Source organism: Egretta garzetta, unplaced genomic scaffold, assembly GCF_000687185.1.
Source record: "Egretta garzetta isolate BGI_Z169 unplaced genomic scaffold, ASM68718v1 scaffold22, whole genome shotgun sequence".
Taxonomy (NCBI): Eukaryota; Metazoa; Chordata; class Aves; order Pelecaniformes; family Ardeidae; genus Egretta; species Egretta garzetta.
Window position 1 is genome coordinate 2,430,079 of NW_009259102.1, and position 15,757 is coordinate 2,445,835.

Genomic DNA, 15,757 nt, shown 5'->3' on the forward strand with positions numbered 1-15,757 from the left:
GCCTTTCAGAGTACCTCATAGCACTTCCTACAGAAGAAACATAACTATTAAAATGAGTGCTGTAGACTCAGGATGGTTAAAAGATGGGCTGAGAAGAGAGAGGATGTTAGCAGTAACCCGAACTTGAATGAAGAATCACAGAGACACGCTGCAAGTGAATGGCAACTCCTACCCATGAGTGCTGTGCTGCAAAAACTGCTCCACTGGCAGGAAAAGGGTTGTAGCAAGAGGGCTGGGGGGATTGGACCGCTCTGGAGACTGTGTTTTATGTTTTATTTTAATGAATGATTCTTCAGTCATCTCTAAGCAGGCACTGCTCAGATTTTAAATGTAAAATAAATGCACTGGCAGGCATACAAATGTGGTTTTTTTCTTAGGTTCCTTTTCTGCTTAGCAAAACGTAATGGAAAATCAAGTGACAGCAAGTCTGGCTGTTCTAACAGATTTTCTTGGAAGGACCAGGGCAATCCTGTCTGTTTCCTAGGTTTTGGGAAGACACTTCAGGCTATGGCTCTGCTATAGAGCAGGAACCCTGGTTGCATCCGTGCTCGAACAAGACGTGAATATGGTCAGTTCCTTCTTACCAGTACAAACTTCTCAAAGAAACAGTGGGCAGAGGAGAATGACTTGGAAAAGAATTAATTATTTAGGACATTAAGGCATACAGCTTTTTTTTCATTGGCTGTGTTTAAACTGTTGTAGATTTTTTTCACCCATCTTTTTGAGACTTCTGCTTAGGACATACTAGTATGTGTTTGACTCATGTTCTCCTTGCCTGATCATGTTCCACTTATGATCTGCCCTGGTTTTCTTAGAAGAACCTTTGAAAGAAACCTCCTAGCAGGGAGGGAGCTGTGATATTTTCTGACAGGTCTCCTGGTTAGACAAGGAAAGGACACACAATATAAGGTAGATACGTGCTGTAGGAGAGATGCAGCCACGTAAAGTCATCAGATTGGATGAAATGACTCTGTCTTGGTGCTGAGCTCAGCTGCTAGTCAAGGTAATATGTATAATTCATACTGCATATTTGCCCTGATAGAGAATCAAAGAATATTAATATCATGGCAACTGATATGCATGTGCCATACACATTAGACATCCTGGTTTGTCCAAGGCTTTTTACAATAGTGTCCAAATAGATAAGCATTCTGTGCTACTGTTATAGGTAGAAATATTCTTTTAAAAAGGAATAAAGTCATGCTAGCAAAATGAATGGGAGTGTCTTTGATGCTGAGAGCCCTGTGACCCATACCTGACATGATTTAGCCGTTAATCGGGAAGCTCTATTTATGTCGAGTAATCTGAATCCATTTCATAATCAGACTCCCTCAGATGGAGCATGCTGTGAGGAAGATCAGAAAGAATATGTATCATCACTTTTTTTTAGTAAGGAGAGAAGGTGCCAGAACCTAAAGTCAGTGGTGCTTTGAAATCAATAACAATCAATTCTGTAACAATCTGGAAGCCAGTGACACCTGACAGAATAGTCAAGACGTCAGATTTTGCACAAGTGAGTTCCCTGATGCCAGAGCAGCAGCCTTTAAATGTATTTCTCTGTAAGATTCATCAGATCAGAACTGCAGAAAAAGGACAAGATGGTAAAAAAAATGTAATAAAGTCTTGATGCATAAACTGAAATGTGATGGGTCTGGAGAATAAAATAAATCTGACTTTTCTGATAACACATAGGTAGAGATTAAAATGGAGAATGTCTGAAAAGAGTAGGCCAAGAGATACTATAGCAAAAGACTTCAAATTGTAATAGGTGATAGGATTTTTTTAAATGCACAATTCATATAAAAATACATTATATAAAATGTGGAAACAGGTAAAGTGATCATTCAAGAAAGACACATGCAGATATTTTTCAATGGGGAGCAGGAAAGAAAAGTAGCTGCTTTATTGGCAATGGCGGATTTTTCTTTCCTTAAAATGTTTATTAAAATAAAATGTTTCTGTCTTGTTTTTCAAGTTTTGCTACAAAAGCATTGATACCAAAGCAAGGTTTCAGTCCATAAATGTGTAACAGTGACCTAAGGGGTTGTGTTAATCCCTGTTCTCAGAAATTAGATGACCTCACCTATGATACACAACTGTATCCCCTTCCAAAAGAAGTTAGAAGGAGAGCATCCCTGAAGTCTGTGGTTACCTAGTGTGTTTCAGGGAGAATTAGACCAAGAAATGCAGTCTCTACGGGAAAACAGTGACATGAAGCAATCAAAATGCCACTCCCTTAAAAATATTCCAGTCAAAACAAAAAGCTGTTCAACTGAAACATTTTCATTGTGGAGAGGCTGGGCTTTTTTAATAGAAAACTCCATTTTCCTGAGAAATCGAACATTCTTCAAGAAAAAGTGCACCTGGTTAAAAACACAGAATCCTTTTTAAAAGTTGTCATTGTAACTGTGAATGCAGCCTCTGCTGTTACCTGGGCCTGACATCAGAATGTAGGAATCATTATTTCTCATTCCTGTTTCTGCTTTTTCCCACTTCTTCACCAGCCACTTGAGGTAAGTCACTGAACCTGACCTCCTTTGTAAAATTCTCAAAATAGATGTAATATTCCTGACGGGTGTAATGAGACCTATAGTAAAATGATCTGGTATCCTAAAATGAAAGTTTCTATCTAAATGGGATTATGTATAAAGCAGTATATAGAAAGAAGATGTTCCATGCTGGTGATCTTCTGCTCTTGTAATCCACCCCAGGATTTTGTACTTTGTAGTCTCAAAGGAGAGAGGTCAGCCCAAGATACAGTTACAAAACCTCATAAGAAGAAGCATAATTTCTCAGTTGCTATCTCGCAGCAATATGCACAACACTTATATTTTTATTCTTACCACCAGACACAACACTGAATATGTTCTGTAAAAGAAACAAAACAACTTAGTAAAAGCTCACACTACAAAGCCTGCAAGCAGAGTTCAGTTAGAGGTTTTAGCCCTAAACCGGCATTTATCATTCATAAAGCCCCTGTGGGCTTTCTTCAAGGCCTGTCAAACCTACTATCTCATATGTATACAAAATATGGCTAGGTTCATGGCAGAGGCACTGTAATCAACATTTTACTGTGCCTTTGACAGATATTAGCCTAGAAAAAAATTGTTCAACTTCACTTCTTGCAAAGTTGAAATGCTGGTAAACGAATCTCCAGCAAGCTTACTAGTGCTGTGTGCCTGGGAATGAACACCATGTGGAATATGACAAATGGGTTTTAATTTAAAAAAAAATATTTTTTTTTTTAAAATCTTGGCTTTTCAGACCCAAAAGTCTTGATTCAAAAAGTCTTGAATCAAAGTTCTTGACTTTTGCGTTTGTATTTAAGATTTCAGCTTAAGAGAGAACATGATTCTCCAAATGTTCTTTGCTGACATCTGACTCCTAAACTAAAATAACAGAAGGAAAATAAATGCATAGAGGAAACAGGACCCACCCAAGGAAATATTTCATTTGGATTGAACTGATATTCTGGAGGGAGGGTCCCTTGGCACAACAACAGAGGGAAGAGAGACTGAGTTAAAATGCTACAGGGCTGGTAAATGATTACAAAGCAGAAGGTACAGGAGAAAAAGACAAAGGAATTTATACATTGCAAATAGCTGACATTTGTCTGGGTATAAAACATAAAAAGGGAAGCAGCTGGTCAGCCGTAGTTGTGACTCTTTAATCAAAACAGCTTTTTACCCTTCACCTTTTTTGTTTCTCTTAATTTCTTTTTACTAAACTAATACATGGGTAGATGTCAGAGGTGGCTCATTTAAACTTCTGTTTCTGTGATCTATCACTGTAACTTTAGTGGGTGTATCATCTAAGCTCTGGCCAGGCTCCAAATAATCCTTTCAAAAAAGCAAAGTTTTGCGGATGTTTGTAACGTCCACAGGCAGCGTATGAAGGAAAGGTAAATTAAGAATACTGCTGTCAGAGTTATATGGATCTGAGCAACCTAACAAATGAGAATCCATGGGCTACATTGCACTGATAAGCAAAATTTCGCTAAGCTCTTGCAGTAGCAATCCTCCACTTCATAACAGAAATCCTAGCTCTGCATCTTTGTGTTCTTATATTTCATGCCCTTTCCAGATTTGCTCTTAGTACTCCAGTTTGAAAGATCACCCATTTTGTTCTGCATTTTTTCTGTGTCAATGGCACTCTGAGTTTCATATCATCACCAAATTTCAGTAGTGCACTCCTAGCTTTTGTGACAAGGATGCTAGCAAAAACATTGGATAAGATTGGTCCCAAGACTGAATCTTGAAGAACAATGTTTGTAATTTTCTTCTCGCAAGGATGGTGATCTCTCACCAAAACTTCTGGTTCTCTTTCCCGTTTGGCCAGCTCTTTATAGATAATCGAATTCTCTTCTGGTTTGTTTGATGATTTCCCACACAACATGTGACAGAAGTCTTGACTGAAGACATCCTAAAGGATCAGTTATTTTACCAAAGAAAGATACCAAAATAGTTTGATAATATCTGTGGTAAGATCATGCTGCCCTGGATCCTGCTCTTTTGTCACCTTTCTTAATTATTCTGCCTTTAAAAACTACAGTTTCTAGGACACAGAGTGTGTCCTTGGTATCCTACAGCAGTCAGGCTAAGTGTGTGAGCCTGCCTGGACCAGCCTGCACCCATGTGCTGTGTAAGGTTTCATTAAAGGATTCCCAAAATGAGAGCTTGGGCTGATCTTGCACTCCAGGGGCTGGTATGATTGATAGGCTTGGCTGGACTCCCTGGTCAAGTATCACCTGCCATAGCTTTTTCACACATGCAGCCCAGTTAATATCCAATACAAACACGTGCTGTCCACTTTCATCAACGCACTGTGGATCTTCTTATTTTCATCAAAATGAGAGGCTTTCCATCTAGTGATGGAAATTTCATTGGGTGATTTTAAAAAGGAAGCAGTGCCAAAATGGCACTTTTAAAATGGAGAAAACAATTCTATCATACCACAGCACAAGAGCAGAGAGGAGCATCAGCACAGACAATATCAGTTACCTATAAAAAAACAGAGCAAAAAAAATTCAGCTTCATGCACTTTGGGGAGCAACTGAAGAGGCACGCTACACAGAACTACAATTAGAGAAAAGTCAGTGGCAAAAAGACTCATCTCCTAATAATCATTCACATTCAAAAATAAAATGCAGTTTGATGTATTTGCAACCTTTTCAACTGAATATTGAATTGCATAATCAGTTGCACCTGATTATAACCACTTTATAAATCAACAAGATTAATGAATTGCTCAAAATATGGTATTGTTTATATCTCCAGATTGGAGGATTTATGTAAATAACCAACTGTGAACCACACATTCAAACATATTCTAGCAAACAGATAACTAAAAGTTAATTTCTATTGTTACAGGCATATGTATTTGGTATCGCTGCATGCAAGCATTCACAACAGAGTTTTCTGGCAGAGAATTATTCACCTGCAGCTTATGTAGAGTTTAGAACACTGAATATACTAAAGAATTTATTGTTTGAGCAAGGGCAATTGAGCAGAATAAATTAGAAAATTAATCAGAAATTTTACTCATGTCTAATTATTTGTTCATATGCAGCATTATGAGACTTTCAACTCATACTTGGATTGATTGTGTTACATTGTACCTCTGTGAAGTAGCTACAATGCGGGAAAAAAAAAACCAAAACCAAAATAAAACTGTGCCCTGTTCTTAAACCTTAGGTCTTTTGTGGGTGAATTTCTGGCTCATGACATTAAAATGTCATTTGGATGTTGCTACTGTTCCCAAACTGTAACAAGCGGAGCAAAGGCTTCCAGAATAGACATTGTTTTGTTATTAGTCAACAGGCTATGAAAAGAAAAATCAAGTATTGTCTAAATAACTGAACAATTGATAAACAGTTGGAACAAGAACCAAGTCTCAAATCCCCAATCCTTTATTATTTGAGCTTGGTTAGGTCTCTTACATAGCTGTCCCCAGGATACCTATGAGTCCAAAACTGCAGCTCAGACAAATGTAAGAACATGTCAATCACAAGCTGAATCTGTGGATTTCCCCAGAGGACACATTTAGTAGTGGCCATGAAGGAAAACAAAACACATGGATTAGTTGCCTGCTGTTGTGGTTTAACCCAACAGGCAGCTGAACCCCACGCAGCCATTCACTCACTCTCCCTCTCCCCAGTGGGGTGGGGGAGAGAATCAGAAAAAGGTAAAACCCGTGGGTTGAGATAAAGACAGTTTAATAAAACAGCAGAGCTAGATAAAATAATAACAACAATAATGATAACAAATAAATATAATAAGATAATAAATTGATATATAAATAATAAATAAAGAATAATAAAACCAAGTGATGCACGATGCAATTGCTCACCACCTGCTGACTGATGCCCATCCCATCCCTAAGCAATGATTACTACCCCCCAGACAGCTCCCCCCAGTTTCTATACTGAGCATGATGCCATATGGTCTGGAATAGCCCTTTGGCCAGTTGGGGTCAGCTGTCCTGGTTGTGCCCCCTCCCAGCTTCTTGTGCCCCTGGCAGAGTAGGGGAAGCTGAAAAGTCCTTGACTGGTGTAAGCACTGCTCAGCAACAACTAAAACATCAGTGCGTTGTCAACATTATTGTCATCCTAAATCCAAAACACAGCACTATGCCAGCTACTAGGAAGAAAATTAACTCTATCCTAGCTGAATCCATGACAGTACCCACCCCTTATTCTACACCATTTACATCATGCCCAGGTCCTACCTTTTCTGATACATTCCAATTAATCACCACCACTTTCCCTGTCTTTTGATATATACACACAGATACGCATATGACGGCTCCCATTCTGCCATTTTATTCCTCAAAACTGGATCTCCTGTGCAAGTCCCTTGACCTTACTTTGTTTTATGGCAAAACCATCTTTCAGAAGGATTTGGACTATTTTCTTCCATTTCTTGACAGTACCCACCCCTTATTCTACACCATTTACATCATGCCCAGGTCCTACCTTTTCTGATACATTCCAATTAATCACCACCACTTTCCCTGTCTTTTGATATATACACACAGATACGCATATGACGGCTCCCATTCTGCCATTTTATTCCTCAAAACTGGATCTCCTGTGCAAGTCCCTTGACCTTACTTTGTTTTATGGCAAAACCATCTTTCAGAAGGATTTGGACTATTTTCTTCCATTTCTCAAAAACTTCTGTGTTGCCCCACACAATGATGTCATCAATGTACTGCAGATATTCTGGAGCTTCACCCTGTTCCAGAGCAGTCAGGATCAGTCCATGGCAAATGGTAGGGCTGTGTTTCCACCCCTGGGGCAGTCGATTCCAAGTGTAATGGAGGCCCCTCCAAGTAAAGACAAACTGTGGCCTGCACTCTGCTGCCAAAGGGACTGAGAAAAACTCAGTAGCGATATCAGCTGCAGCACACCACTTGGCTGCCTTTGACTCCAGTTCATATTGAAGTTCTAGCATGTCCAGCGCAGCAGCACTCAGCAATTACGTGACTTCATTCAGGCCACTATAGTATACTGTTAGTCTCTGCTCTCCATTAGACTTTCTTACTGGCCATATGGGACTGTTAAAGGGTAAGCAAGTCTTGCTGATCACTCCTTGGTTCTTCAGTCGACAAATCAGCTTATGAATGGGGATCAGAGAGTCTTGGTTGGTGCGATATTGCCACTGGTGCTCTGTTGTGGTGGCAATCAGTACCTGTTGCTCTTCAATCCTCAGTAACCCCAGAACCAAAGGGTCCTCCAAGAGACTGGGCAAGGTGGACAGCTGCTTAATTCCCTTGCCTCCAAGGCAGCTATACCAAAAACCAACTGGTACCCTTTTGGGTCCTTGAAATATCCTCTCCTGAGATAGTCTATGCCAAGGATGCAGAGCCCCTGGGACAGTCACAGTGGAGGCTTTTGCCACTCATTCCCAGTTAGGCTCACTTTGGGCTTCAGTACAGTCAGTTGTTGGGATCACCCTGTCACTCCAGAAATTCAGATGGGTTCTGCCCCTGTAGAGCTGGATGGCATTAGGGTACATTGTGCACCAGTGTACACTAGAGCTTTATACTCCTGTGGGTCTGATTTGCCAGGCCATCGTATCCACACAGTCCAGTAAACCCAGTTGTCCCTTTCCTCCACCTGATTGGAGACAGAGCACCTCTAGTTCTGGTCATAGTATTCACTACTCATATTTTGTACATATGAGTCAGGAGTTCCTTCATTAAGATCAGAAATTAGATCAGACCTTCTATTCTGTCTGAAAAAAGTTCAGTCTACTCCATCACTGGAAACTGGAGCAGCAATTTTCCTGGAAGAACCCCCTTTTGTGATTGTTTACCCTTGCAGCTCACATAGCCATGTCTCTAGGGTTGAGGTAGATTTTCCATCCCATTTCCTCATGTTCTGTCCGTGGTCACACAGGTAAAACTATAGGGTGTCCCATGGTGTGTACTCTCTGTATGTTCCCTCTTCAGCAGAGGGACGCTTTCTCCTAATGGCTGAGACTGGTCATTTCCTTCTGCATAATTTCATTGAATTTCTAGGAAAAAAACCTCAACACTGGGAGGAGGGAGAAAACTCTATTTTGTCTTTTCTGGGACCTGTCTTCTCTTTAATTTTATGTGATGGACAAAAAAAGCCCTCTTCTCAAATTTTTCAAAACTGCTTTTAAAGATCACAAGCATTAAGAAAACTTCACTGAGTCATAGACATTTTCAAAGGTCTCCTAGCTCAGTATATTTCATCAAAAATAAATAGAAAATGAATTGACTCTTTAAAATAACACAAGCAAAGGAAAGGAAAGTGAACTTCAGTATTCACGACCTAATTTACATTCCCTGCTCATTCTGGCAAATCTTGTAGTTAACAGATGGTGCAAAGGCAAATACACCTTTTGATTATAGGAAAAATGAAAAAAAGAGATGATTTAGGAAATGTGCTGTATTAAAGATAAGAAATTAGGACTGGTTCACTTGTATTACTAGTTTGTAACATGATTAAGCAAATTAGAGAAAATTGGGTGCCTAATTGCCTTTCAGGCCTCTAAAAATATATCACATTAGCCCCAGTTCAGGAAGAAGCTCTGTTCAAGAAATCATGATGGATCCTAAATATGGCCATCAGTGTCATTGACTTCATTGCTTAACTCTAGTCTCTCCAACAAATTCAAACCAGGCAGGTACCAGTGTGACATTATATAATTATTCAAGGGTCAAACAGACTTTCAGATGTCTACTTCCGTCACTGTCTGAGCTCTGCATTATGGTCAATCCATTGAATAAATGGCCCTTCTGGTTTTCCTGATGGTGCCCTGCATTTTGGTGGAGCCCAGACAGCCTTGCTGCAGTTGGGCACCAGAATGCCAATTAGCTCTGACAGCACCAGTGATTAACTCTGATGATACAGATGCTTCTGCAGGAATGCCTCATCTGCACCCCTACCATACTGTGACCTTTATTTCCCATTGCAGATAAGCCTAGCATCTTTTCCAGAATAATAATGGCGATGGTCAGCATGCAAATCTTACTAATTTTATCTCTCTTTGTTTTCATTTTCACTTTCACATTCATAAGGCCTTGTGGACACTTGTGGACACTTGGTATAATCTTTCAAGAATGCAGGCTGTCTTTCCTGGTCTACAGATGAGGAAAACTGCAGTGGCTGTATATGCAGGTTTCACCTATGAAGGCAAATTATGGCTCAGTTTTTAGTTTTTGGTTTTGTTACAAATACTCATATGTAATATTTAACTCCAAATCCAACCTGGAACCTGAGGTCTTCTCAGGGATACATTAAGGCACCCAAAATTGTAAATTGACCGTCAGCCTCCATCAGGCTTCCTTTTTACACTTTAAAAATACAGCTCTTCTGTGTTTCACTTCAAAGAGGAGTGCGTTGCTCATCACAACTTTGTAGTGAGCTTTTGAAGCTTCCCTCCTCTGCAGGAGTTAAATGAAAAGTATTAGAAGCATAAATTGCTTTGTAACTGGCTAGTAGCAAGAAATAAAATTACCTTTCAAATCTATTTGTGTTTCCTAGCATTTTTTGGATATATGAAGCATAATATTGCTTGAATCTCTCTTCAGCTGTCCTCCATGTTATCAGATAGTTGCAGTTGGAGCCTTTAGTGCCTCTTTTCTGCCAGTCAGGGTAATTTATTAAATTTTATTTATAACCCAGGTCACTCTGCTAATTCTGTTGATACCTCAACAATATCGTTCATGCCTGTTTTTTTCTCTCTCTAAAACTATCATTTTGGTTTACAATAATTTTGCCTTCAGAACAAATTTTGCCATATTACCATTTATGTGTAATAAAGGACTTTGGAATCATTCAGACTGCTGTGGTCATATCGTGTTTTGATTGAGTTTGGGGATAGGAATAAATGTGTCTTACTTCTTAAAAAGTTAGCTGTTTCATCTTGATAATTCCCCAGCGGGGAACATGTTTCCATCATTTTCATCTGTTTTTCAAGTGAGTGTCATGATTGCCACAAGTTTTGAGGTACCTTATTTATTTTGTTTAATTGCTTCAGAAGGTTTGTGTGGGGAAAGAAAAGAAATTAAATTTCCCACTTCAGGAGATAAAAAGGATTTATCCTGTTCAGGTTTAGAATGGCATAAGGAGTTTGTGGGATTTTCTTCTTGATGTGGGATAACCTTGTAGGTCATTGGTAGGATAAGATTTCTGGATTTATATCAAAAGTCTACATTTATATGTCAAAATCAGTGGTCTCCATTTTTTTGTCATTCTATCAGGATGGTCTTTATGAACAATCCTGTGGAACAGGGGTTTTCTTGGGTTTTGCTATTTTTTTTAAATAGAACAATTGTCACCTTAAAAAGATATGCACAGTATGTTATATTTCATTCGTTACTCTGTGATTAAGGAACAGACACATTGAGAAAACATCTTATGCTTTGTATGGTACTTGTAAAACACTTTTCCCAACATTAGATACAACTACCGTACTATTCTGGTACCATGTCTTGTATATAGCACTTTTGGATCTCTTGTTACCATAACAACAGAATGAAAAGAGGGAGGAGGTTAATACCATAATTCATTTTTTCACTCTATTTATTCAGATTGTCTTCCTCACTCTGTAGATGCTTACATTAGAGTTCAATTGGTGAGATATAAGTAATTATTATCCAGCGTTCAATATGGGGGTGCAGGGTGGGGGTGGGGGGATAGACAGGATTCAGCATTTTAAATGAGAACAACAGATTTCTCCCTTAGGAACTGTATTTGTTCCACAAAAAGCAATTCAAGCAACCTCATCTTCTCTCTGTCTCTGACTTTGTGCTTTTTCTCCTTCTCATGCAGATAAAATTTCTTTGAGAATGTGCATATACCAGATAAACCCCCAATCATTTCTAGGGCAAAACGTTCCTTTCTGGCATTGACATGGTAAGCAGGTCTTGTCTTCCTCTGAAGATGTGGGCTGCAAATAAAGAAATATGTCATGTATCACCTCAGATCTGGCCACTTCACAAGACCAGCACCTGGGAAAGAACCCACTATGCTTGGCATCTTGTATAACAGGTCTGATGTACACTAAGAAAACTGTAAGAAACAATACACATTATAACTGTGCATTCAGAATAATTTTCAAGAGACTGAAATTATCTTGCAAAGAAAGGTCTCTTTCACCAATTAAGTCCAGTTAGGAATTCAATATAAGATTCAAGCGACTCAGGAAAGATAAGACAAATGCTTGTTCTCTACACAATGTTAAATACCATCTTCTGGACTGCTCTTACAGAAAGTAGCTATCCAAATCTAAAATCTCAGTAAGACTATGACTCTATAAAATATATTTGAAATACAAGATACATGGCGTCACAATAAACCCGATGAGTCTTGTTTGTAACATACATTAGAAACACTTTTTTTTAATAATTAATTTTGTCAGAAAGTGGCTGAAAAATCTACAGAGAAGTCCGAAAAGCAAAAGTGCGGTAGAACTGTGAGACATATTACTCTCTCCAACATGGTGACAAAATAAAACTGTAGGGGCTACTTTACAAAAGACCAAAATGAAAATTTATAATTACATTTGCAGATAAATGTTTTACTTAATAATATTCATTTCGTTTGATCATACGTTATACTTTTTAAAACCATCTCTACCATAAGTGACTTAAATATAAAATGAAAAAGTACTTTCTCATGGTCATCCCACTTTTTCTCTTCCTGTGGTGGCAGTGCTTTGTGCAGGCAGACAGGAACTCAGATTCATGCATCAGTTCTTGTTTTCACTACCTGTGCATCTGTTTACATCGCTGTGCATTAATATAAGGATCATTTAATGTCATTTTATTTGCAGGGATCAGGGAGTTTACTTTTCCTTCTAGTCTGTAACAGCACAGAGAGATGGAAAATGCTGTGGTGGTTCTAGGGTTACACATCAACCAGTAGGGTAAAGTTCCTATAATGGGAATAATTTGTCATTCAAGATAGGAGCCAATATAAAATTGTTACTTCTTAGACTGTTTTTCTAATGGAGCTAGAAACAGTCTAACACAAGCGAATTTGCAGCTCACAGAAATTTTCTCACTTGAACCAGAACCATCTGTAAAATGGGTGAAAAACACATTCAAAAGATCTCACAAAGTACTTCACATCTGCAAAGTGAGATGATGCCCATGCCTTTGTGTTACACCGCATGCAAAATATTCTTTATATTCTTTATATACTCTGATGGCTGAAGAAAACAACTGAGGCCAATGCACTGCCACCTTCTCTGCTCTTTTCATGCCGAGCAAATAGCAGCACTGAGCACACTAATCACTAATCAAGGTCGCATCAAAGCGTTATAATGTCTCCTTATCCTCAATCACTTCCAGTGTATTTAATTCTGCTTATATTCCACCCTTGTAGCCTATTTTCTTTCTCCTGTTTACAGAATAGACTACTAAGGGTATGATAAGTAATTAATGTGTTATAAAGGGTAAAATTATTATGAAATCCTAAATAATTTAAAGCCAATTCACAGATCACAGAAAGCTCAGACTGAGGAAAATAGAATGTGATAAGAACTGCAGCTTAATTTGTAGACACTGAACTATGCTTTTAAATATACTGTTACATTTAATAGATGCAAAACCTGATAGTTTCACTTTCTAGTAAACACTAATTGTCATTAGACTGTATAATAAAATATTATTAGGAAATAAATAAAAAAAGTAGTAGAAAGAAAAGTGCAAACCAATTTCAGTCCTGTTGTGCTTACACATTGCACAGCGTTTTATACTCTCAGTGTATAATTTCTTTCTGTTCTCAGTCTTCTTTTCACATCTTTTTGCCCTGAGCACTCTAACATCTCTGTGTCGTCATTTAGGTTTTATTTGTTGTACATTTAATTGCAGATTACCTGAGGGAATTAAAGCATTATGATTTTTACTAGAGAGAAATGCAAGTTGTGTGACTCTGCAATAATTTGTTTTGCTGTAGTATAATAGCCATGCTAGGGAATTTTTTGTTAAGATATCAGAGCATTCTGTAATCTGTGCTATTATTGTATATTATACCACACCATATAATTTATAAATTGTGTAAGTAATTATTACAAATTAATTCTGTGTTAGCTGAGTAGACTGCTTGTGCACAGTGCTTCAGCAAAGGAACAGGGAACATAGGCCTAGACTCAGAGTCAAGCTCAGCATTGCCACACCTAATTGTCTCCAATTTATCTCCATGTGCAATGCTTGCAGTGCCTCAGAGTGCCATATTACAGACACAACATGTTGGATGTGTTATATGAATTGCAGGAGGATAACTGTGCCCTTCCCATTTTCTGCACCTTGGTCATTTCTCTAAGCGTAGAGCTTTATTTCCTGACTCTTCTTCTGGAGTTATGACCCGTGACCATCCCTTTCTTTGAGTACCTGTTGTTCATAATGTTATACTTTATTCACATAAACAAAAGAGGGCATGGAGGGGCTTACATCGCAATTCCTGCCCCAGTAAATAGTTTATTATAAAAATTTAATTAATCACATAGCAAACCTTTACAATGGTTCATTTTAATTTTTCTAATTGGTTTCTAATAATAATATTGCTATTCTTATTATTATCACTATAATTATTAATAATAATTACAATAAACACTATTATTATATGACAGCAACTCAAATACATCAGAAAGAAGAAAAATGGAATTAACACTACATGAGCTTTTGAGAAGTTTTCTGTGGGACTAAAGGTGAGCAAATGAAGGCACAACCAAGCTTTTCCATTAGATAGGCCACAAGATTAGTCCTTTAAAAACTGAAATTTTAAGTCTTCACCTACCCACTTCTGTAAACAAATTAAAAAAAGGTAGTTCAAAAGGCAAACATAGTACTCTTATTTGGAGAGGCAAGAAGATGTAGAGCACAATAAAACAGTGTCAGAAGGACACTGACAATGAATATAGATGATTAAACCATAGTGGAAATTTCAAAGTGCCCAAAGTGTTTTTTTACAACATGGTTGTAAAAATATAAAAGCAAAAAAAGTTGCAAGAGAAAACGGCACAAACATTTGAAGCATCAATAAGTTTGAGTAAGGTTCTTAGAGGTCTTCTGTCATACAAATGAGATACTCAGGAGATTGTTTTGAATACCAGTTCAGAAGTATTTTCTACTTTTTTTTTTTTTACTTTTCCACAGGTTTGATGGTTGTGGGGAAGGACCCAGAACAGTGCAATATTGTGGGGTGAGAATGGTTCTTTATGCTCACCAACAGAGCCACCAAGCATCACCATTTCTGTCTCAGTCATTCCTTTGGCAGCCCCATCACGCTTTCCTACAGCTCCACTGAACTACCATGAATCCAGCTGTGTAACAGGAGGAACCCAAAGTCCCTGCTCCTACCTCTGTCAGAAGCTGCTGTTTGATCACTGCTTTGTGATCAATGAGTAATATATTTGTTGCTCAAAAAGATCTGGGACTTTTTTTATTTTTGCAAATAATAAAATCACCACAGAGTATGGGTTCTGGGGGTGGGTGTGTGGATGAAAGTCAGGTGTTAAAAATCTCAATTAGCATTGAACTCTGCAAATACTTTTGTCAGAAGGAGGGAGATTTCAAAATGTCAAAACATTTTATTCTGAAGACATGCAAGTAAAATGTTTTGACATTTTCAAAACGGAATGCTTCATTAAAGAAATGGTGAAGCATTTTATTTTGAGAAACAATCCCTTCCAACTTAGTGTTTCAAAAACCCCTCTCCATTTAAAAACTGTCTTAAATAGAAGAGAAAGTCAGAAGGACACTGAATAATTAAGAACTGAAACAAAATGGATTTTAGTTTGACTCAAGCTGACACTTTAATGTTTTTGTTCTGTTTCATTGAAAACCTTAAAAATTTCCCTAGCACCCTGTTACCGATATGAAATGTGTTAGAGATCCAGTTTTGAGTTTTCACTTTTCTGCTTGTGCTTATGTTTACTGTTTTCCTCTTGCTTATTCTTCTCTGTTTCCTGGAATATGTCTGATTTTATTTTAAAACTATTGAAGCTTTTTCTCTTTAGCTGAATACCCCTTAATCTCTGTACTTGCCTATTTCCTTATTCACTTGGCAGAGAGACAGGGTTTCAGTTATGGTCTGCAGTCCACACCAGGACAGCAGTTACACAAGAAGAAAGAAGCTCTGCCAATATCTGGAGTCAGAGTAGGATGCAGAGAACAACTTATATTTATCCTTTTCTTTTTTTTTAATCAGATCTATGTCAAGTATTTCTAAAATGCTTCTTACCTGTGTTTCTCCAGCTTTCATTAGCCAACCTTC